We start from the raw sequence: 22,557 nt of genomic DNA, 5'->3' as shown, positions 1-22,557 counted from the left end.
TTGAAGAGTTCATGATTATTATGTATGCACATGCTCGTATTTATTAGAATCATAGTAAATCCTATTCAGAGACTCTGCCTGTCTTCTGCGTCTGCCTGGGACCCAGCTACAGCAGACTACCTCTGCTCTGCTGGCCTCCTCCCCTGTGCCTGCGACATGCTAATTGCAAAGTCTTAGCATTTTCAAATCTAGCTCAGGAAAGGCTCCTAGAAGTTACCTAGGCAAAGAGCACAAACGATTTCTATCCCAGAGAAGGGCCCAGACTCAGCAGAGAAGGGTGCACTCCAACAGAACCTTCTTTGACCATGGCTTTGACCACGCGGCTCAGGCAGCTCAGGGAGGGCACCAGCCTTTAGCTGCCAGCCAGGGCAGGAGCCTCCAGCAGAGGGAATCAGCAGACCCAGGAACTCCCACCAGCTCACCCCAGCAAGGGGAGGGGCCAGGCCCAGGGGCCCTGCTGGCTGAGCTGGCCAGGCTGGGATTTATGGGCCCCTCTTGGACACGTTAAAGATCACATTAAGTGCAATAAATGTAGATCACGCTCCTAAATAAGCCGAGATTTATCCCCGGATCCTCTCCGCAGGGGCTAGCCCCGTAAATCCTGCCCAAGCCTGTCCCTGGCCAAGGGATGGGGGAGGGGAGGGAAGAGGGGGGAGGGGAGGGAAGAGGGGGGAGGGGAGGAGTGGGGGAGCAGGTACTGAATGATTTGGAGCTGCAGGGAGCTCTTGACAGGGCCAAGAGAAGGGGTGGGGCACAGATGGGACCTGAGCAGCTTGCCCCAGCTCCGTTCCCTGTCATTCCCCTCCCTCACCCACCCTCCCTGCCCCAGCTCCAGCCCCCTCCCCTGCCCCTATCCACCCCACCCTCCTCTGGTCCCTGCCATATAATCTTGTTATAAACACAAAAATAATAATGACTCTTCTAAATGGGACTCTCAACCCCAGCTAAAATTGCCTTTGTCCACGGTGTGGGAGGGCCCTCCATTAAGAAAAATGTATTGTAGAAAAATGCAAATTTACAGACCAATAAATTAGGGGATGATTAGTCACGTTGCAATCTTTCTTCAAAGGATTCTTTAAAGGCTGCACTCATTCATTTAAGTGTCTGTTTATAGCTCAGTAACATCCAGCCTGAGAGGCTGGGAGGCCCCATAGAGGGCAAGGGAAACTGGGAGGATGCGGAGAAAAAGGGAGAGCGCCCCTCCTGAACCAGCCTAGGGGGAACCACCCCTGAAGGGGCATCAGAGTTATTTGGATTGTGTTGATTCAACAAATGTTTGCCCAGCACCTACTCAACACCAGGTACAGTCACAACACTGAGGAGGCAACCAGACAGGACCCTTTGGACCCTCGCCAAGTTCCCCATGTTGGGGTGGGGTGGGAAGATTAACATTGATCAGATTCCAAATTGACTAGATGCAGTTTACAGGCAACGGTTTCTGAGCACATCTATTGCCAAATGTCAGGGACTGTCCATGTGCATGGTGACGGAAGGAAGGGTGAATCAATTGATGGAATTTTTAAAAGGAAAAACAAATATAAATGCCATGGTTTCTCTTGCTCTTCCCAAAGAACAAATACAAAGTTTAGCCTTCATTGAACTAATTGCCCCAGAGTCCTTTGCTCTGTGCCCTGGATCAAATCCCTCAGCCACTCAGCACCTCAAGCGCCATTGACCACAGGCAGACAGGAAGGGATGAGCTCATGCCCTGGCCGCTGGGATCACTGAGGAATCCCTTCCAAGGGTGAGGAGAGCCTGCTGGATTCCCTCCACTCACCATTTGGAGCCACACAGATTTTACACTGTTTCTCAGGCTCTTCCTGCCCCCAAGTCTCTGATCCTAGCATCCCCTTTGCCATAATGCTTTCTTCTCTATCTAGCAAACTCCTATTCATCCTGCAATACCCAACTTTTGTCAAGGACTTATTGCATTCTATTGGGATTTAGCCATTTGTGTGTCTGCTGTCCCCACTGGATTATAAACTCCTTGAGGGCAAGGGTTAAGTTTTTTTGGCACAATTCTTAGAGCCAAGCACCATGGCTGGCACATAAGTGCTATTCCATAATTGTTTGCAGAATGAATGGCTCAAACTAATTTGATGTATAAATGACCTTGATCATCACAGTTACAGTTACTAAATGTTGAATGCTCACTGGGGGCTGAGTGCCTCACCCACCACAACCCTACGAGATTATAAGAGAAAGAATTGAGTCTGGAAAGGCTGAAGGCTAGTGCAAGATCAAAGGGCTGGAAAACGATAGGACCCAGGTCCACATGATGATCTATTCCACCCCCATCAGTTCTCTTCTCTAAATGACAGTCTTTCAGGGTAGGCACTGTGTTATCCTCACCTCTGGATTCACCTTCAGGACCAGCATAATATGTGCACAAAATTGAATGTCATTGAATGAATCTGAAACCATTGTTATTTTGTTGACAAAATGACATTTGATTTTCAAATCATTGGTTTCAACAACCAATGGGCTAAATTCCAGTGCTGTGCCAAGCCACAGTGGAACTCAAAACAAAAGGAAAGAAAATGTGCACCCTATATATATTTTATATAGCTTTAATTAGTTAATTTTTCTAGATTATTAGTTGAGGAATATTAAAAATGAAAAGCAGGCTATTAAAACCCATAATGCTTTAAATTTAGATATTTTATTTATACCCAAGCCAGAACTTATTGTAATATTGCCTTCCCAGTTTGAATGGAAGCAAACTCATCAATACAAAACAAAATTCAAAATCTACTTCTTCGCTTGTTTTGTATTCCATTGAGAGCCATAAGCTGCAACTAACAAAATCTTTTGAAAGTATGTTTGATGAATGTAAAACCTTATCAAAATATGTGAATATAGTTCCCAAATACTTAAACTTAATATTGTGAGTTTTAAGACATCTACTTTTCCATTTTTTTCATATTTTTTTCAACTACTTTAAACATTCTGAAAAAGATACTTCAAAAAAAAAATACATAGACCTAGGTAAATGGAGCACATGTTTTTATTTAGGCTCATGGCGGTGTGTTTTTATTTTGAATGTTGATAGTTTGCTCATCATGGACACTTTTTGCATTAATTTTGATTTTTGAAGCAGTGCATTAAAATACTATTTATCTTGATTACTGAGTGTTTTTTGGTGCCTCCTTAAATTTGTGCCTGAGGCAAGTGCCTCCCTCACCTCACCCAGTCCTGCAAGAGGCTCTCTCTATGGGTAGAGATACAAACTAATACAGCATCTCTGCAGGGTAAACTGCGATTAAAACATTTAAATATTCCTTTCCTTTGGCCTACCAAAATTCCACCCCTGGAGATTTAGCTAAAGAAATCAAGAGACACAAAGTGGTCTTTTTGTGTGTGCAAGGATGTTCATCTCCTTGTTATTTATAACAGCATAATGTAGGAAATAACTTGACTGCCCAACAAGAGGAGATTTGTTTTTTAAATTCTGTTTATCTATGTGACAAAATATAGCGCAGTTGTTTTGAATCATGTTTTCTCAAAATAATATTTGTGAAGAATATTTAATGACATGGGAAAATATTCAAGATGCCTTTCGTGAAAGTGCATGATGAGAACTGTGTATTCCATGCTATTTCACTTTTTAAAAACATATTTGTCTTGAAAAAACCAAAATACATGAAAATGTTAATGGTGGTTGCCCCTAGATGTTGGAATTATGAGTGAATTTTTTTCTTCCTTCTACTTTTTCTGCATGTCTTCTTCCTACTCTTTTTTAAAAAAATATTTCCAATGATTTTATATTAGTTATACAACCAGGAATTGTAAATAATTTTTCTCTTTTTTATTGAAATATAACTTACATATAAAAATAATGTTTTAGAAACTCAAAATGGCTTAAAGACTTAAACATGACAAGACACTATAAACCTCCTAGAAGAAAACATATGCAAAACATTCTCTGACATAAATCTTAGCAATGTTTTCCTAGGGCAGTCCACCCAGGCAATAGAAATAAAAGTAAAAATTAACAAATGGGAACTAATTAAACTTATAATCTTTTGCATAGCAAAGGAAACTATAAACAAAACGAAAAGACAACCTATGGAATGGGAGAAAATATTTGCAAACGATGAGACTGACAATGGCTTAATTTCCAGAATATACAAACAGTTCACACAACTTAATAACAAAAAAACAAACAACTCAATTCAAGAATGGGCAGAAGACATAAACAAACATTTCTCCAATGAAGACATACAAATGGCCAATATGCACATGGAGAAATGTCAGTATCACTAATTATCAGAGAAACACAAATCAAAACTACAATGAAGTATCACCTCACACTGATCAGAATGGCCATCATTAAAAAGTTAACAAATGATAAATGCTGGACAAAGTGTGGGAAAAAGGGAACCCTCTTACAGTGTTGGTGGGAATGTAGTTTGGTGCATCCATTATGGAAAACAGTATGCAAGTTCCTTTAAAAACTAACAATAGACTTACCATGTGATCCAGCAATCCCAATCCTGGGCATATATCTGGAGGGAACTCTAATTCAAAAAGGTACATGCACCCCAATGTTCATAGCAGCACTATTTACAATAGCTAAGACATGGAAGCAACCTAAATATCCAATGACAAATGACTGGATAAAGAAGTTTGGTATATTTAATTAATGGAATACTACTCAGCCATAAAAAGAATAAAATAATGCCATTTGCAGCAACATGAATGGACCTAGAGATCGTCATTCTAAGTGAAGTAAGCCAGAAAGAAAGAAAAATACCATATGATACCACTTATACGTGGAATCTAAAAAAGAAAGAAAGAAAGGAAAATGAACTTATTTGCAAAACAGAAACAGACTCACAGACATAGAAAACAAACTTACAGTTACCAGCAGGGAAAGGGCGGGGTGGCAGGATAAATTGGGAGTTCAGGACGTGCAGATAATAACTAATATATATATAATAGATAAACACTGAGGTCCTACTGATAGCACAGGGAACTAAATTCAATACCTTGTAATACCCTACAATGAAAAAGAATATGAAAAGGAATATATATGTATATATACACATATAACTGAATCACTATGCTGTACACCAGAATTAACACAACATTGTAAACTGATGTTCAATTTTAAAAATAAAAAAAAATAATATTTTAAGTCAATTCATCCAATAAGTCTAGACTTTAGACAAGCTTAGAAGAACAGGGAATACACCTGCTTTGTTCTATGTTACATCTCTAGTACTCACAGCAGGGCCTGGAACATAGGAGGTGCTCAGTAACCATTTGTTGAATAACTGCTTATGAATAAGTGGTTCAAACACTCCTTTTGTTAATCAAGACTCTTGTTTAAAGAGATAGAAACATAACTCAGTTTAAGGGGAAAAGGGAATGTGTTGACTCAGAGGTGAAGCTGCCCGGCTTTGAAGGCCTAGTTTTGGGGGTCAGGGCCATCTGCATCTGTCTTCATCCCTACTTGGCTCCCCTGGTTTCAGCAGGAAGATGACCACTGACTGCTCCTGAACTACCTCCTCCCAGCTCCACTTGACCCACTAAGGATAGCTTCTGGGTAGGCCCCCAGTACTTACCCTCTTAGCCAGCCCTGTGTTATGCAAAACTTCAGTGTTGCCAAATACAGCATCCTTAAAAAAGTTTTTTTCTTTTTTGCACAATCTATACTCATAAGGCAGGATTTACAAAGTTGTGACACTTAAAGTTTTAGTAACTTAAGGATTTCTAAAGTTAAAGGTCAGATGGTCCCAAGGATAATTAGACGGCAATGACGACTGGACAAAGCAATTCTTGGCTAACGTGACCTCTCTCCCTCCCCAAATACATGCACCCCAACCTGTTGGCCAGAACCATTTGACATTGACATTTACCATTCCTGAAGCTCCCAGTGACATAGGCGGGAAGCATCAGCTATCTGGATGAAAGCCTTAATGCATCTGACGTAAGTAAGCCATCAAGTTCCCTAGGCTATCAGGTTTCTGTACCTGGGGAATTCGGTGTGTGGGCAATATTTGTATCCTTTAATAATTATGCTGCACGAACTAAACTAAATAGTCAGAGAAGAACTCATTCTTTAAGGCCCTCTGTCAGATGACTTCATATACACAACTCATTAACAAGGTAAAAATAAAGTATGTAAGGCGGTAATTATAATGATCCCATTGTACAGATGAGGAAGCTGAGGCTCAAAATAGAGTTCACACAGGTGCCAAATGGCAGAGCTGGGCTCCAAACCTGAATGTTCTGACCCAAAATTTCCATGCCTCAAGTGTTTTCCATGAGACATTCAGAGATACCAGATGGTAGGCCAAAAAGAACTTTTGGTGCAAAGTATTTCGGGAAATGTTGCCAACTATTTCTCCCTGTTGGAAAGTCACAATATTCCCTAGCATATTAAAGGCTCTGAGAAGTCCTGCAAGAAAGAACCTGGATTGATTTTGTTTAATCCAGTTTTTACCTGAATTTATTTGACCATGTAACTCTTTTTTCCTTTCCATGATAACTATTTTGTGGGGCACACTATGGGAATCACTGTATTCTTCCCCAAACTACTGTATTTATTCATTGTAACAACAGCTTTATAGTGTTTGCACTGGTGTTTTCTGATCTGTGGGAGGTGCCTCAACTAAATTTATAGTTTCAGTGGTGTAAATATCAAAGTCACTGAGACTCAAAGTGGATTCAAAATAATCATGGCTCTCAGGGAGGGGAGGGTATAGCTCAGTGGTAGAGTGTGTACTTAGCATGCACAAGCTCCTGGGTTCAATCTGCCGTACCTCCACTTAAAAAAAATAAATAAATAAAACAAAAAAAATAACATGGTTCTCATACACTTTTAGACAGTTTCTTGAGTGATAGAGGAAGGTGTGGAGTTACAACATTAGCCCTGGAAATTGTCCATGACTCAGGGCCTCTCTGTGCCTTAGCAAGGAAATGTCACTAGCATCATGACCTGTGTGAAAACAATGACAGTACTTAAGTATGGTGATTTTCATAGTAATTGCTGTTTCCTTCTCAATTTGAACCAAGGATAACTTTGGCGGGGAAAGGTCTGAAGGACAATTCTTTCTATTTTCTTTCCCAGGTTTCCTTCCCATGTGGTTCCTACAGGAACATCAATTACAGTACTTCCTACTGTGCCTACCACCTTGCCGATCATGGTATCCATTCCCCTGTACACAGCAACTGGCCCAGGGGATAGGTAGTTGATCCAAATATAGCCAATCAGATTCCTACCAAGAGGTCAGATCTGTGGACTCTGGGAGAAAACAGCCTATTAGATCATAAGCTTTGTGGACATAAGCTTGGCAGAGCCATCTTTCTCACCCTGTGGAGAAAAGCTTCTCTGAGATTTAAGCCAACACACAGATGGAAGCAGAGCTGAAACTATAGAGAGAGGGATAGAAAAAGCCAGCCAGGGTGTTAGTAACATGACTTGTGTCCGTAACATGACTTGTGTCCCTGGATTGAGCTATACCTGACACTGTCCCACTCCCAGTATTCTAAATTATGTGAGCCAATGCAGTCCCTTTTTATTGCTTAAGCTCACTGGGGTTGAATTTCTAGTCATCAGCAATATCTAAGAAAATGTTGATGTATTCAGAAATTAGTACCCAAAAGTGGAGTATTATAAATGTGGAATTAGCTGAGCTGAGGTGGGTTGCAGGTAGGATTGTGCTAAATGAGGAGGAGGATTGTAAGAAATTAGGTCAATGAGGTAGGGAGAGTTCAGATCACTCTGAACCTTGTCGGGGTTTGGGGTGTTATTACAAGTGCAGTGGACAGCTTCTGGAGGGTTTTCGAAGTAGGACAGTGACCTAATATGATTTATGTTTTTAAAAGATTATTCTGGCAGTTAGATGAGGAATGGCTGGTGGAGGCAAAAGTGGAAACCAGGAGACCAGCTGGGAAGGGGGCTCTGGGGCTGGTCTAGGCAGTAGATAGTGGTGGCATGGACTAAGATGAAGGGGCGTGGCTGGTGACAACCAGTCATAATGGGATACCCTGGGGAGGTGGGGCTGATCATACCTGCTGACATGAAGGTGGTGGAGCGGGGAGCAAAGGATGACTTGTGTAGTGGACATTGTTGGTGTCTCACCCACCTCTCCAGTGCTGCTGGGGCACCCATCCCCCAGCTTCTCTGAGGGTAGATGACCTCCTCATCTGGGAAATTGCCCTTAGCCAAAGATCTGACTCATCAGTAGTCCACACACCTCCCAGCCAATGACTGCCTGACAGGAGGTTACAAAAGGCAGACCTCCTTGACATTCCAAGGTGTGTCACAATTCGCCCTCCAGAGCTTCCCAGGTCTCCCGCTGAGAACACTGCTTGGCTCAGCTGCCTTAACCTGCTCCCTCACTCCCTTCCTGCTAGGAAGAGCTCCCAGGAGGGTACCATAATGAATCATGGCACAAGGACCCTCAGGCCCTGCTTCCAGGGAACCCAATCTAAGACAGCATCTGTGCCTTCAGCCTGAGCACCTGGGAGGATGGTGATGCCATTTGAGATGAGGATGATGAGGGTGGAAAACAGAGACTTTGATCCGGGGCATGTTAAGTTTGAGATGCTTGCTAAAAGATGTCAAGAAGCTATTTGGTTGGAATGAGAAAATGGGAAGGCTCTATTTAATATGAATCCTGACACTGTGGTATCACCGGAAGGATGGTATAAGGCAGAGGGTGATGAGTGGGGTGAGGAGCTTGAATAGGGTAGGATCTTAGATGGACAATGGAGCTTGTGCTTGGTGATCATGGGAGAAAATTCTGCCCTTGGCACAAACTGAGGGCCATTTTGGACAATTCATCTTCTGCCTATAAAGCCTATTTTCTCTACCTGTGAGAATTGGAGGGATTCTTCTAGCTCTGACATCTTCCCCTAGCTCTGCTTTCTCTTTTAGGATTTCTTTCCCACCAGTTCTGACCTGGTTCCCAAACAGTTTGGCTTGGGCTTCTCCCGACTCCCTGAGTTAGTGGGTCTACACACTAATTCACACTAAAGTGTTAACGACTAATTAAAAGTGGGTTTATATTTAAACGTGCACCTGGAACTTGTTCAATAACTCTATATGGCGCTTCAGTCAGTGGTTTAAGACTTATGCCAGGTGCTATTAAGGAAGATTCCAAAAGAAGGAAGATAAAGCCCTTGCCCTCAATCCTGGAACCCAAACAAGAGAGACCTCATTGAGCTTCCCGGTGAGCCAGGAGTTTCCCAGATAGTCTTTCTAGCCCTTCTTATTACACGACAGATATTTTTCTCCCTGTTTGCAGAGAAGGAAGTAAAAGAGGAGGGGAGTGAGATTACAACCCAGGACTGTGCAGGTCTGCAGTGTAAATGCTTTCCTCTGTGTGGCAGGACCCTCACGTCGGTCTTGGTGCTCGTCCATGCCTCTCGCAGGCAGCACACCCTGCTTCCGGGTGTGCCTGGTCTGTGATGGGGCTCTCACTATGCATGTAGGCACATTCAGTAGTTCTAGGGTAGACCTGGGCATCTGTATTTTAAAGATGAATCTATAGGCCGATGGGTATAGAAACCACTAGAAATGTCCGCCTCCTTTCTCCTGGATCCTGGACCAATCCTGCAGTGAGACACGTTTGGAGTTCAGCAGTCCTGGGAGTGAACCTGGCTCTGCCAGATACTAGCTGTGTGGCCTTGGGCAAGTCACTTCACCTCTCTGAGCCTTTTTTTTTTGCATCTGAAAAATACAGACAAGAATACTTGCCCATTTGAAAAAAGGGAAAACTAAATGAGAACGATGCACAGTGCCTGGTGCGAGCAGGCACTCGGCAAGTCGTCGCAGGCACCAATGCGTGTTACTGCATGAATGTGGCCGTCTGGTCCTGAGAACACGGGCCTCTCCTGCCTCCCATGTTCAAGGTAGTCTCACCCTAGCATTTAGGACGTTCATATCACCAGCCCCGGCTTCCCACATCAGCAGTGAACTCCCCTGCCCTCTTGCCAATGCCTCCTGAATACTCACTTCTTCCATGGGGCCTCCCAGCACTGACCTCAGCCCGGGCCCTATCAGCTGAGCCCAGGGCAGTATCTCTCCCACTAGCTCAGCTCCCCACACCCAGCAGGGCCTGGGCGGGGCAGGCAGGGATTGGGCCCTTGCGTCTGCAGCCCAGGCAGCTGAGCTGTGCTGACTGGGCACCGGGGGAGGAGCACACAGTTTGCTGGCTGTGGGATGAGTGGGCCATCTCCCCACTCTGTGAGCGGGGATAGCAGCTCTCCCCTCCCAGGGCTGTTGAGAGAAATCAGTGGAGTAGTGGGTGGGAAGCACTTGGTCACCCGGAGTGTCCTTACCAGTTCCAGAAGCCTGATGTCTCCCAGGCCAAGGCAACAGAGGGAACCTTTTCAAGGTGTAACTCAGGGCGAAGAAGAGGACACACTCTTCACACGCACAGCAGAGGAGGTGTGATGGCAGGAGACTCTTCCTAGGGCAGAAGATTCTATCGCGTCCGTCTGTCTGTCTGTCTGTCTGTTTTCAATACCCCAGTTGGACCTCAGATCGAACCTTGAAGATCCTGCCCAACCTTGTACACCCAGGATCCGAATCTGTGGGAAAGAATGAAGGGGATAAAGAAAGGGTGGAGGGGTGGGGGGCAGTGTCAGAAAGGGAAGGGGTTGAAAGGATCAAAGGGGAGAGAAGTCAGGAGGGACAGCACTCAGGAAGGTTGTTCTCCCAGACCAGGTGCGGTTGCTCTGACCAGAGCCTGGGGGTGAGGGGCAGGGAAACATCTCTCAAACCTCCACTCCAGGGTTAGCCATCCACCTGAACCCATGTCTGCTCAGCCTGGTGACAACGAGGTCATCCTGTGTCGGCCTCTCTGACTCTGCCTTCTATGATAATGGAATAATAATAATAATAATAATTGCTAATACATACAGCACTTACTATTTCTTTGTCAGGCGTGGTTCCAGGAACAACACGTATAACTCAATTACCCCTCAAAACAACCCCAAGAGGTGGGTATTGTTATTACTTCCATCTTAGAGATGAGGAAGCTAAGGCACAGAGAGGTTAAGAAACTCGCCAAAGGTCACACAGCCACTACATGGTGTAGCTGGAATAGCCTCTGAGTTGTGCCAGGGTTTCATCCTTTCTTCCCTCTCCCCTCCCCCTCTTCTTCACTGCTGGGATGTTCCTACATGTCTCTCTCCATCTTCTTGTCACTCCTTGCTCCATCCCCTGGCTTGCAAAGAGTGGCAGTTTTGGGTGGTGGGGGTGGTTGTGTATAGCTCAGCGGTAGAGAGCATGCTTAGCATGCACAAGGTCCTGGATTCAATCTCCAGTACGTCCATTAAAAAAAAAAAAGAGTGGCAGTTTCCTTCTACATTATTAATCCCCTGCCAGACTTGTCACCAAGAGGCCAGTGTTTAAGTGCCAAAGTAGCCACAGGCCCACCCCCTCCAGGACATGACCCTGGTCTGTCTCTCTGGCTCAGCCTTGCCTCATGCCTACCCTCAACCAGGCAGAATTTATGGCCATTTCCCTATCGTGCCTGGCTGTTTCCTGCTGACTCCTCGGCCTGGAACACCCCTGATCTGTCTATTTGGGGGACATTTACTCATCTTTCAGTGATCAGAGTAAGCAGTGTGTTTTCACAGCTGCAAGAAATTGGAAACTTCTTAAGTGCCCAGCCATTAGGGATTTATTGAACTCATGGGGGAAAGTTTTTACATCAGAATAATATGCAGCCATGAAAAATGCTCCTGGAGAAGCACAAGCTCCTGGAATATGCCAAACATTGTGTTAGGTGCACTCACCCCATTTGCACAACCACTCTGTGAGGGAGGCCCTGCTTTTCTTTCCTTGTACAGATGCAGAAAGTGAGGCTCAGAGAAGACCATCTGACACAAGTGATGGGGCCTCGTTTGGGCCCAAGTCTTCACTGCCCATGCTCAGGACCTCTAAGCTAAGCTTCCAGTGCCGGAAATGTTCATGAACATTTTATTGCGTGAGCATCAAAGCAAGTTGCCAAAGAAATAGATAACGTGATTCCAATTTGATTTGCAAAAATACACCTCCACTTGGACAGAAAAGTAATCACCAGCATTTTATCTCTATTTTTGGATGGCAGATGGATTTGGAGTTCATTTTTATTCACTTCCTTCTGTTTGTCTGCTTTCTTCATTCTGTGCAGTGAGCATGCACCTCTTATATGAGATAGTTCTCACCTACCCAGCTCACTACACACTTTAGACGGTCACCAGGCCTCTGCTAGGCCACCTTTCCTGCCTCTCTGCCCATTCAGGCAGTTCTGCCCTGTGCGCCCCCACCTGCCCGTGGGTCCTGCGAAACCTTGTTCTCACATCCATTACAGCCCACGATGTCTTAAGACACTCACTGTTTATCACCTCTTGCCCAGCATTGGACTGAGGAATCTAGCTAGGAGGCCTTCCCCCATGCCTGCCTCGCCCACCACCCATCGCTCATCTCCCATCTCGTCTCTCCGGCGCCCCAGCACGGGGCCTGGCCTGTGGGAAGAGCCCCAGAGAGTGACTGCCTGGCTGAAGGGTGAGGAGATGGGTGGCTCCAAGGCCAGCCCTACATGGGAGTCCTGGTTCTCCACCAACGGCTGCCCAGGAGGCACTCCCAGAGCAAGAGACGTCCTGGCCCAGTGAAGACCTGTGATTTGAAAACAGACTTATGGTTACCAGCAGGGAGAGGGAGCAGGAAGGGATAAATTGGGAGTTTGAGATCTGCAGATAGTAACTACTGTATATAAAATAAACATGTTTATACTGTATAGCACAGGGAACTACATTCAGTATCTTGCAGTGACCTATAATGAAAAAGAATATGAAAAGGAGTATATGTATGTACATGTATGACTGAAACATTAGCCATGTGCTAGCACTAAGGGGGCACTTCCCACCACCCGGGGCTGCAGGCATGCTCCCTGCTCCCCACGCAGAGGTGACAGTCCGGCCAAGAGCTCTGCCTTGTGGTCAGCATCCTACTCTGCACAAGACATTCACAAATGTACGTGTCCCCTGAGACGTGCACATGCACAGATGGAAGTACACACCCGTGGGGACATGTGTACACACTCAGACACATACATACAAGAGGCAGGCATACACGTAGAAAAATATGTGCAGGCATGTACAAACACACACCTGTGTACAAAGACCTGTGTGCAAGCACAGAACGGTGGACACACACAGACACATGCACACACGCACACAGACCCATCCCTCCGAAAAGCCCATGCTCGTCAGGAAACTACAAGGACCCGGAGAACAGAGCACTTGAAATCCAGCCCTGACACTGCTGCCAATTTGTGGTGTGACCTTAAGCAAGATGCTTTCCGTGCTAGACCTCAAACCCCATAATTTTAAAATGTAGTCATTCCAATGAACTTAATAAGCAAGCATCTGCAGATCCAGGAGCTGGGTAAACCAAAGCATTTTCTATCTGGAAGTTTCCTCAGTGGTCTTGTCCAATGCCCTCCTTACGGAAGGGGAGGAATCAGGTGTAGTGACTTTTTCAAGGTCCCATGAAGAGATCATGCGGATTAGAACTAGAATGCAGGTCTCCCAACCCCGGGCAGGATTTTGTCTGATTCGCCACATCATTTAGGTAGTGACGGATTGTTATCTACTCTGAGGTTCTTTGTATCTATTAATACCTTATCTTTCCTTTTGCTTTTAAAACAAATTCATTACTATAGACAAAATATACAGATTCTGCTGGAGTTGTGGAGAGAAGACCTCAGGATGATTGCATGAATCAAGCACTTCTGGGAACTCAGTGGTTACTCCAAGCAATGGGCTGCCGCTCCCACTGGCGTGGGCGGAAGTTGAGAGGTCTGGGTGCCTGAACCAGAGCTGCCCTCCTGTCCTGGCAAAGCGCATTGGATGCTTAGTACTTTGCACTCCCTTTGACAGAATAATTCCTCTCTTAGCAATTTTTTTGGGAAATAATTGAGGATGTGGGAAAAGGTTTATACACAAGAATGTTCATCCCCATGTCATCTACACAACAGCTAAAATATAGATACAATTAAAATATGTAAAACTTCGGATAAATCTATTGGGGATAAATTATCCCACAGTCAGAATACCATGAAATTTTTTTACAATCAATTTTTCCTGAGGAATACTTAACTGCACGTGAAAATGACCATGGTGTCTTGTGAAGTGAAAAGCCCCTATTACAAAGCACTGCTAGTGAACGAGGTGCCACAGCACAGAGGTGAGAGGCATGGATTCTAGAATTAAATGGAAGTGGAGTAAAACAAATTCACCAACATTTTAACTCTGACGATTTCTGGATGGTGGGTGGGTTTGAAGTTCATTTTTATTCCTTTCTTTGTGTTTATCTGCTTTTCTTCATCCTGTGCAGAGAGCGTGCTTCACTTCTATGAGACAGCACTACCCACCCACCGCGCTACATGCTTCAAATAGACTCCAGGCCTGCGTCCCCTCGTCTGTGCAACTTGCTCTGCCCTCCCTGCCCACCCAGGGAGCCCTGCCCTGCTGCCTCTGCCTGCCTGCGGGGACCTCTACCACTTAGCAGCTGTGTGACCTCAGGCAAGCTCTTCATCTCTCTGAGCCACAGCTTCCCCATCCAGAAAAGGAGCAAGGTCATAGTACATACATCAGAAGGCCAGCAGAAGGATTAAGGAATATGATGTATTTAATTCGCTTAGGGCAAAGCCTGGCACACTGCAAGCATATGGAAAAGCAAAACACGTATCAGTATAAAAATGTGTGCATGCACACACTCATGCACACCCATATATCAAACTGGTAGGATGTACATAAAATACTGGAAGTGCACTGCTTGAGATTTCTACTGTCTCATTCTTATTTCTTTGGAAATCAAGGGAGACAAAAGGTTATCGAAAAAAGAAAGGGAAACGTTGCCCCCAGTACCGTGTGTGACACAGCCTGACCCTGGCAGCAAAGGGGGACCAGGACTGAAACCCAGCCCCCTGCCTGCCTAGCCCAGTGCTCCTTCCTATGGACCACGGGCGGGAGGGTGGATGCTGAGGGATGTCAGGGCCCAAGGATGATCACTGTGGGTCAGAAGAACCTGTAATGGCATGTATAGAGTGAATAGAGGAACCTGATTGTAGGGAGAACAAGGAGGGAGAAAGTAAGTCAGGTGTAATCTCTCCATTTTACAGAGGAGGAAACTGAGGCTCAGCGTGGTGAAGTGACTTGCCCGAGGTCCCCTGGCAGTCATTGCCTGAGCCAGGATTTGAACCAAGGTCCACTGATTCCAAAGTGTATACTGCTGACACCATTCCTCTTTAACAGATGGACTCCCACAGAAAGGTACAGAAAAGTGCAGAGCCTCCAAGTCTGGTTGGGTCTGGCTGCCTGGAAGGTCCAACTGGGTGGCAGGAATTCAGAGGGTGGTTGGGTGAGGCGTCCTTGATTTCCAGAGTCCTTCGGCCTCCGGAGCTATTGGCTCTGACTGCAGATAAAGGCGTGGAAAGTGCCATCCCAGTGTGACCGGGCTCCTTGTTACCCTTCCAGTGAGGGAAAGCCAAGTTCTCACAGCCCCTGCAGCTCCCAGCTTCTTCTAATGGATTCATTGTCTGCCCCATTTTGTCATCCCAAGTTCAGGCCACCCTGCTTCTGCCTGGTGAGTGGCCTCTTTCACAGGTGAGCTGGACTTTCTCTGTCTGTGACAATCGGTCCATTCAAAGGCAGGCCAGTGTTGTCACATGGGCAGATCTCCACCCCAGCCAGCAAACGGGTGGGCACGTAGGTGTCCGTGCGCCCTGATACCTAGGCGTGCCCTTACTTCAGGAGGCAGGGCCGGGGTGAGAAGGGACAGCTCAAGAGCCCGGGGTTGGTGGGGGTGTGTCAAAGACCACGCTTTGGAACAGACAAGGTTAATTGCAGCTCCACCAAAAATGCTCTCTTCAAATAAGCTTGAGAAATGCCAAAAATGATATCGATTTCTCTAAATTTCTCTATATTTCTTAGAGTGGTAAAGGCTCTGAGAAATCCTGCAGAAAGCAAATTTTGTTGACTTTTAATTGAGACTTTCCATGGTTTCCTTTCTTCCTTCCTTCCTTCCTCCCTCCCTCCCTCCCTCTCATCCTTTCTTCAACAAATGCTTAATAAGTTCCTAATATCCACCAGGGACTGTCCTAAGTATTGGTGATACAGCAGTGAACACAGCAAACCAAGGCTCCTTGCCCCCGTGGGGGCTGACATTCCAGCGGAAGGAGGCAGACAATAAACACAAGTAGAGCAGGGATTATGTCAGATGGAGGTAAGTGCAAGAAAAAGCAGGCAAGGAGAGTGGGGAGTGGCGTGGAGTATGTTCGTGGGGGAGCCCTAATTGAGAAGGCGAGATTTAATCTAAGACCTACAGAAGGCAAGGAAGCCTGAGGGGGTGGGGAGGGCATTTCAGGCAGAGGGAATTGTAAGTGCCAAGGCCCTGAGGCAGAGGAAGACCACCCACCCTCCCCCACCCCGGACTCAGGACACATTTCAGCATCTACCAGAGCAGTTTGAGAAACTCATAGAGCGGTTAAGAACAAGTCTTTAGCCCAGCATCACCTCTTCTGCTAGTCTATGCGAATCTAGGCCAATTATGTCACCTCTCAGAGTCTCAGTTTCCTCATCAGGAAAACAGGGGGAACAACATGCTCCTACCTCCTAGAGCCAGGGTGAGGTGCAAATGACCTGTGCAGGTGTCTTCACTCTGCCTGGCCTCATAAATGTTAGCGCTCATTGTCATTATTAACATTATATCATCTGCATGAGGAATCCTCTCACCCTGCTGGACCCATCGTGTTCTGAGCCCCCTGCTGAATCCTCCAGGAGTGAGGCAGCAAAGGATGGAGGCTGTTCTCAGAGAGGCCAGGATCCCAGAGGGAGGGAGCATGCCTGCAGCCAGCTGCTCCTGCAGCAAGTAATCCCTGGATGGTAAGGAGAAATGGATCCGAGAGAGGGCAGGAGAAATCCAAGATGGATGGTCAAGCCCACTAGGTCAAAGCTAACCGGCACATGAACTTACAGACTGTCTTTTGCAGCCCTGTTATCCTTCCCTGCTCCCACTCTGGGCAGTGGGGTTAGACCTCCTAAAACACCAGGACCATTAGGAATTTTGAGTACGCTCTCTCACACCCTCACCTCAAACACGTAACTTTTCCTCCTTCCCCTACCAGATAATTTTTCATTGTAAACCCCCTATGAGTTGTCGGGAAGCTGAGATTTTAGGTGGTTTATTTGAGAAGTATTTATGAGTACCGACGATATGCAGCCACTATGACAGGCACTCAGGACATGAGACCATCTCTCTCCCTCCTCTCGTGGAGCATCTGGACCAGTGGTTCTCAAAGTGTAACCCTCGGACCAGCAGAACCAGCATCACCTGAAAACGTGTGAGAAATGCAATTCTCCCACCCCAGGCCTATTGAGTCAGAAATTCTGGCATTGGGCCCAGCAATCTGTGCCAAGTTTTCCAGGTGATTCTGACACACGCTAAAATGTAGGACCCAATGGTCTAGAAAAGTGGTACTCAACCAAGCGTAGTTTCGCATACACACACACACACACACACACCTGTCCCAAGATATCTGGCAATGTCTACAGATATTGCTGGTTATCCCAGTGTGCAGAGCATGCTACTGGCATCTCGTGGACAGAGACTAGGGATGTTGCTAAACATTCTACAATACACGAGGTGCTCCTGTCCTGGACAAAGACTGATCTGGCTCATAGTGTCAATAGTGCCAAGATTAGGAAACCCTGGTCTAGAGGGAGGGAGACAGGGAGACAATGAACATTTACATAAATAACTGAATAAGATCATTTCACATGGAGATAAGTGTTCTTGAAGCAACTGATTTCAGTTAATTAGAAAGTGGTTAATGGTGATGGTGACATTGGGTGACCAGAGGGGGCCTCTCTCAGGAGGTGACTTTTGAGATCTGGATGACAAGAAGGACCTGGTCATGGGAAACATGGGGAGAAGAAGATTTCAGGCAAAGCAACAGCCAGTGCAAAGACCTAACGTGGGCAGGAGCTTGATGGGTTTGAGGTTTGGGGCGAAGGCTTGATGATGACCCTGTCGGAGGAAACCCTTCCTCCCTTCCTCCCTCCTTCCCACCCTCCCTGCCTCCTTCTTTCTTTCTCTCTTCCGCAAGTATTTATTAAGCATCTACTTGGTGCCACACCCTGTAGTAAACAATTGACCTGCAAAGCCCCTGGATGAGTTGAACTGAATCATCAGTCAACGGAGAGGAAATTGAAGAGCAGAGAGTCCTTGAAACCAAAGTGGGAGAGATGGATGGGGTGCCGGGAGTGACAGTCCAAGGATGAGACCTCCCAATATTCACACCCTGCTGTCCCCACCCACGGACCCTGCACTGGACCCTTGTGACTTGTTTTTGACCAAACAGGTCACGAGGGTCTTGCATGGTCAAACAAGACCCTTTGTTGTTGCCAAAGTGATGCCTGTAACGTCCAGGCCGGGTCAGAAGCCCTGTAGCTCTTACTTGGGTCTTGCAGAATGCTTGCTCTTGGGATGTGCTCTCTTGGAACCTAAAGGAAAAAGCTGCTCCTGTTTTCTCTACACACGACACTTCCAGCGCCAGATGTGGGGGTTTCTCCACACCAAGCAGTTCTCCCATTCTTGGAGGACACCAACTGGGTGTCTTACAATTTAACTGAGTTCTGACACTAACTGCCCAGAGTTTGCACAGACCCCACAGCTTAGAACTCAATCCCTAAAGACTGTCCCCAACTTCAGATACTGATCTCGAGTCCCAGGTTGTCACTGGTAATTCTGACCACCTGGCTATAAATCAGGGATCCCATAACCCCCTCCTCAGTTTTAATAATTTGCTATAATGGCTCACAAAACGCAGGGAACCATTTATGTACCTCTACTGGTTTATTACAAAGGATATTACAAAGGCTACAGATGAGCAGCCAGATGAAGAGGCATGAAGTACGGGGAAGGCATGTGGAGATCCCACGCCCTCTCCAGGTGTGCCACCCTCCCAGCATCTCCACATGTTCACTAATCTGGACATTTTCCAAACCCCTTCAGGGAGAATTTTTATGGAGGCTCCATTACCTAGATATGATTAATTAAATCATTGGCTATTGGTGATCGACTCAATCTTCAGCCCCCTCTCCCTTGCTGAGAAACTAGAGGGTGGTGCTGAAAGTTCCCAGCCTCTAATCACACATTGGTTTCCCTGGCAACCAGCCCCCATCCTTAGAGGCTTTCCAAAAAATCACCTCATTAACATAAGCTCAGGTGTGATTGAAAGGGGCTTATTACGAATGACAAAAGATGTTTCAGGAGCTGGGGACAAAACCCAATTACAACAAAAGATGTTCCCTTCACTCTAATCACTTAGGAAATCACAAGGGTTTTAGGAACTCTGGCCAGGATCCAGGGATGAAGATCAAAATACATAGTTTTATCAGATCACAGAACCCAACTGCTATGCTCCAAGAAGCCTATGCCCCATAGGGGGCCAGAAGTAGGCTCTGTGTTTCACACCTCCAGATCAGTCCACCACCAGCCATGTGAGGGCACCATCTTGGATATTCCAGCCCAGCTGAGCCCCCAGATGACTGCAGCCTCGGACATGTGGAGCAGAACAGCCACCAGCTGAGCCCAGTCAATTCACAGGCACAGGAAAGATCATAAAACTCTCGTTTTAAAAGCCACTAAGTTTGGGGAGGGTTTGTTATGAAGTAATAGACAGGTGAGACAGGCAGGATTCTGACACTTGTAGGTGTCACTTGGGAATGTCCTGTAAATAGAAATTAAAACATATCAGGGCACTGGGTGAGAAAAGCTTGGGGCAGCTGGAAAAGCAGTGGAGAGACGAGCCACTTGGGTCCTGGCCCTTGTTTTTCCATAAGGTGCTTTACGGTTTGGGGCCTAAACCCGTCTGGACTTCAGTGTCTTCTTGACACGCAAGGGCTCTGGTGCCCTGGTCTTGGAGTCCTATTTCAGCTCTCCCATCCTTGGCTGGCTGGGTTCTTTGCTGATCTTGAATCAACCTGCAGATTTCTGCTTCCACACAGTTGCTCATGCTGATCCACCACTGGAATGACCCAGTGGAATATTCCAGGGGGTCCTGGTGCATCCTCCCTGACGGTGCCAACCAACTGCCCATCCCCAGTAATACCCCCGGAGCATGGGCTCTCTGGGTCCCTGAATTCCAGCTCAGCCACCTCCTGGGTATGGCCTTGGATGAGTCTCCTCACCTCTCTGTGCCTGAGTTTCCCCATCAATAAAATAAGAGTACTTCTCCTGTGGAAGGGGTTGTGCAGACTTAATGAGATAATTCGTGTAAATATTTAGGCTTCTGCCTGACCCAAGTCAGCTGCTGCTCTTAATTCCCCTCATTTCCTGTCTCACACATTTGTGCTCCGTTGAGCATATTTAATTTGAGTCTTGTCTCCTAACCGTAAACTCTCTCTCCTGTTAGGTTTCAGGCTTCTGGAAGGACTGACTCAGGCTGAAACCCAAACCACAAGATTTAGCACCAAGCAAGAGAGCAGACACTGCCCTGGGAGCCAGACGTCTGCATCGCTTTCACTGGCTGTGGGGTCTGGGCACAAGGCTTTGCTCTTCTGAGATGATGACTGTCCCCGTCCCACCCCCTCCTGAGGCAAGGTAAAGAGGGACGGAGATACTGGGTGCGAAAGTGCTGTGTAAACAGCCGTGTGTGGGACATGTATGTGTAAAGGACACAGCAGCCCAGAATCAGACCACAGGCTCGGAAGGCAGAAGAGCTCGTTCTCAGTCTGGCTGTGTGACCTCGGGCACATTACCTCCCTTCTCTGGGCCTCAGTATTCCCCACGGTAAAGTCAGCTGGGGTCACAAAACCTAGAGACACGTTGGTTTAGCCTACATAGTGACCTCTAAAAATTCAAAGCTATTTTTTAAAGACTGGAGGCATGCATATAATCGATTTCTGGGTTCTCTCTGAAATATCAGAACACAGGCCCCACATGTCTACCTGGCAGGTGACCAGTGGCAGTGTCCCCTTTAGAGGAGGGGGGTTCTGCTCTTCCATTCCCAATACCACGTTCCCCAACACCATTTACACCAATAGTGTAAGTCCAAGTCTGAGTCTAAAAGGCCCAAGGACCAGGAGCGCTGATGCCCGAGGGCAGGAGAAGAGGATGTCCCAGCTCCAGCAGCCAATCCACCCTTCCTCTGACTCTTTGTTCTATCCAGGCCCTCAAAGGATAGAACCAGGCCTCTTGCCCCTCCTGCTGCACCCAACAAATGTCTCCTGCGCAGCCCTGACCGCCATCTGAACAAGACGGCCTTTGGAGGCCACTGGCTGTGCTAACTTCCTAAGAATCTCTGCCCACGATGATTCTGACAGTCATGCTTCCTGGTATCCTGGTTAGCCGGCACAGTTCTGGGAACACAAGGGATGTTCAACAAACATTTGCTTCCCACCCCTCCCCAGCTGCCTGGTGACCTCAGTTACCCCGCTGCCCAGGAGGCGTGAGATGCACCCTGCAGGGCGGGCCCTGCCTGAGCCCTGTCCCCACATGGTCTGCATCCATGCAGCCGCAGCAACAGAAATCAGGACCTTGTTAGGCTGCAGAGGGTCTCAGAAACCTCTGGGAACTGTGGACACTTCTTTCTGACCAGTTCCAAATTGGCAACTCTGCCCTCTCCCACTCTCTCATCCCAGACAGAACCGAACTTCACCTGTGGCAGGAATTCGCCTTCCTGGTATTCCTCAGAAGAATACCCCACAGAGAGATGGACGGCGTGGACTCACCCATCACCAGCCTTGGGTTGAAACCTGAGCTCCGTCACTTGACAGCTGTGACTAGCTGTATCAGCCAGAGTTCTCCAGAGAAACAGAACCGATAGGGTGCGTAGCGACTTATGAGTGATGCTAGGAGCTGGCTCACAGGATTATGGAGGCTGAGAAGCCTCACCTTCTGCCCTCTGTGAGCTGGAGACCCAGGAAAGGCAGAGCTGGTGATGTAAGTCAGTCTGAGTCTGAAAGCCTGAGAATTAGGGGTCCAATGGTGAAAATCCAAGTCTGAGTCTGGAAGGCCCAAGAACCAGGAGCGCTTATGACCAAGGGCAGGAGAAGACGGACGTCCAAGCTCCAGAAGAGAGGGCCAGTTGGCCCTTCCTCCGATTCTGTTCTATCTAGCGTTGGATGGTGCCCACCATACTGGCAAGGGTGATCTTTATTCAGTCTGCTGATTCAAATGTTCATCTCTTCCAGACACACCCAAAAATAATGTTTTGCCAGCTATCTGGGCACCCTTTAGCCCAGTCAAATTGACACCTCACGTTGGCCATCACAGTAGCTAAACCTTAATTTCTCTGAAGATCAGGTTCCCTAAGTGTGAAACGGGAACAGCCTGCCACCCCCACTGCCCACCTCAGAGGGAGGGCTGCTGACGGGATTAGAGGGGTCTGTCAGTAAAGCGTTTAGCCAGCCCAGTAATGAGTGCCCAGGGAGTGGCTGCTGTTGGCATCATGGTCTCAGACACAAGGACATTAGGGCTTGGCGTTTCCAAGCCAGAAGGGACTACTTCCCCAACTCCATCACAAAACCAAGAAGAAATTGGTA

This window comes from Camelus bactrianus, chromosome 13 (genome assembly GCF_048773025.1).
Source record: "Camelus bactrianus isolate YW-2024 breed Bactrian camel chromosome 13, ASM4877302v1, whole genome shotgun sequence".
NCBI classification, from domain to species: Eukaryota; Metazoa; Chordata; class Mammalia; order Artiodactyla; family Camelidae; genus Camelus; species Camelus bactrianus.
This window is presented reverse-complemented; position numbering follows the sequence as displayed.